The 2882-nt window shown below is 29.3% G+C and overlaps 1 long non-coding RNA gene across 1 annotated transcript; it reads left to right on the top strand.

Moving 5' to 3' along the window:
* The first annotated feature begins 1390 nt into the window (after positions 1-1390).
* Positions 1391-2472, top strand: LOC127087633 (uncharacterized). Its single transcript, XR_007789988.1, has 3 exons — positions 1391-1515; positions 1633-2090; positions 2207-2472. It is a non-coding gene; the product is annotated as an uncharacterized LOC127087633 (long non-coding RNA).
* The last annotated feature ends 410 nt before the right edge of the window (positions 2473-2882 follow it).

The following is a 2882-nucleotide window of genomic DNA, read 5'->3' as shown; positions in this document are numbered from 1 at the left end:
CTATATGATTCATTGCAAGAACAAGTTTATGTGTTACAATCTCCTGAATTTATGAAACATAACAAATAATGGATGGTATGCATGCTGCATAAAGCCTTTTATGAGCTGAAACAAGCTCCAATGATTTGGAATATGAAAAATTAATTCAATTTTCAAGAATCTGGGTTTCAACAAATGTGAAATGGAGTATGGTATGTATGTGCATCATACTTTTGATGGCAATGTGATTATGGCGTGTCTTTATGTGGATGACATACGTCTGACCGTAAACTATACTTTTGAGATAAACAAGTTCAAGAAGATGTCGATAAAAACATTTGATATGAGTGATCTTAAAAATATGATATATTTTTTAGGAATGAAGATTTTGCATTCTGAGAAGGGAATCATTGTACACCAATCAAAGTCATCAAAGCTAAAAATAAATTTGACCTTGTAGCCAATTGCAGTCATCAAAGCTAAAAGCAAGGTTGATGAATATGATATTCCAAGAGAGTTAGGGAAGACCCTTGACTAAGCATTAAAAGCAATCCTGAAAATTGATTATTGAATTGGTGTAATCGATAAACATAAACCTGCAACCGGTTACAATAACGCACCTTTTAAGTGTTTTAAAAGAGAAAAAAAGAAAATTTTGACCTTATAGCCAGTTCCAGTCAAAGTGTAACCCATTCCACTTAGAAAAAACTTGAAAACTTTTTAAGAAAAATCAGATATGAGGAAAAATGCATACTTTTAAAACATAACAAAAATGAATACACTCTAATTAACATGTTTAACGCATATCAAAAAACATAAAAGTTATCAAAGCTTTTAATTCACACCAAAAAATTATGAATTAATATATAAGAAGAACAATAATCATGTATCTTGATATAAATTTGAAGAGGATGATCTAAGAATTCTAAAAAATACACGTTTATTTATTTATTTAATTTTATCTTTATGAATGTTGGAAAAACAGAAATTGGATGATTTTAAACTCGAATGAAAATGATCTGTCATCTTATGATTTTGTTTAACAATTTGTTGCATATCAAGATTAAAAATCTAATAAAAAATAAAATAAGGCGTACTCAATTTTTCTAAAGATACTCTTTTAAAAGTTAGGAAAAAAAGATAACTTAAAGGAAGATGAGACAAAAATGCTATGCCAATGAAAATGACAAAGTGTTAAAACAAAATGACAAAGTCACTAAAGATTACAATTTGGAGCTCTGCAATTATACATTTTAATTTACTTTATAATATTTTAATGACATGAATAGTGAATGACACGTGGAGGTGTATAATTTGTGACACGAAAATTGGGTAACGAAGTTGCACAGAATAATATTAGTTTACAGCTATAAATACACCCATTCATTCATTAGCTTTTTGCACATTCAATCAAAGCTTCATCATCTATTAAAAAAATGAAGAGCTTTCTAAGAATCATTGTCTTTAGTGTTCTCATGTTTTATTTTCTTCAAAGTGAGGGAGTTGAATTTGCTGTTGTTCGTCCTACAAGTGGTGGTATTGTACTTATGAACTCTCTTCCTTGCGTTAATTATTAACCATGCAAAGCTTTTATTATCTTCTAAAAGTGAAAATCATTCTAAAAACTAATGTAATGCTTGTATTTTCTTCAAGATGATATTGTGGCAGAGAAACACACATGTGTCAAACCCCGTGTAACCTCCACACCACTGCCTCCACCACTACACTTGCTGCTGCTCCGGCTAGCCGTCACAGATGATATTGGAACTGTTAGTTCATTATAGTATCACATATTACATTATAATTTATAATAATTAGAATGTAATATGTGATCCTATAATGAGGTCACATCATTAATAAAGTAGTTTATGATCGATCTCTTTTTTTTTTTTTTTTTTGTTTTACATGATTTGTCTAATTATGGAATTGCTTTAAATAAAAATGAAGAGCATTCTAAGAACCATTGTTTTTACAATACTCATGTTTTATTTTCTTCAAAATAAGAGAGTTGAATTTACTACAGAGAAATATACTTGTTTGAGACCTCTGTGTGTCCGTCACACCACTGCCTCTACCAATACTTGTTGCTGCTATTCGTCCTACAAGTGGTGGTACTGTCCTATGAACTCTCTTCCTTACGTTAATTATTAACCATTCAAAGTTTTTATTATCTTTTAAAAATAAAAATCATTCTAAAAACTAATGTAGTGCTTCTATTTTCTTGAAGATGATATTGTGGCAGAGAAACACATGTGTCAAACTCCCGTGTTACCTCCACACCACTGCCTTCACCACTAGACTTGCTGCTGCTCATGCCAACAGTCACAAATGATATTGGAACTGCTAGTTCATTATAGGATCACATATTACATTATCATTTATAATAATTATAATGTAATATCATCATTAATAAAGCAGTTTATGATCTATCTCTCTTTCTCTTGTGGTATTGCTTTACATGATTTGTCTAATTATCCTATGGAATTGCTTTAAAAAAAATGAAGAGCATTCTAAGAACCATTATTTTTACTGTACTCATGTTTTATTTTCTTCAAAATAAGAGAGTTGAATTTTCTTCAAAGTGAGGGAGTTGAATTTACTACATAGTTGGGCACATGTTTCATATAATAATGGTAAAAAAAATCACGAGAAAGTTATTGCTTTTAATGAGAAAAAGGACAGGAAATACTTTATTTCCTATTGAAGTTGTACTACTCCATTATTTTATTTTTATCAATATTTTGTCTCCTCTCTTAATTCATGAAAAGAGTTGGTACTTCATCTTCAATTATCCAAAATAATTTGACCAATATGTCATTTTTTATTTGAATAAATATTAAAATATTTTAATTACTTACAAATAAATGCAATCGTTTTGCTTAATTTTCATATCATCTTTAAAT

This window comes from Lathyrus oleraceus, chromosome 5 (assembly GCF_024323335.1).
Source record: "Lathyrus oleraceus cultivar Zhongwan6 chromosome 5, CAAS_Psat_ZW6_1.0, whole genome shotgun sequence".
Classification (NCBI taxonomy): domain Eukaryota; kingdom Viridiplantae; phylum Streptophyta; class Magnoliopsida; order Fabales; family Fabaceae; genus Lathyrus; species Lathyrus oleraceus.
The sequence above is the reverse complement of the archived record's forward strand: the minus strand, read 5'-3'. Positions and strand labels throughout refer to the sequence as shown.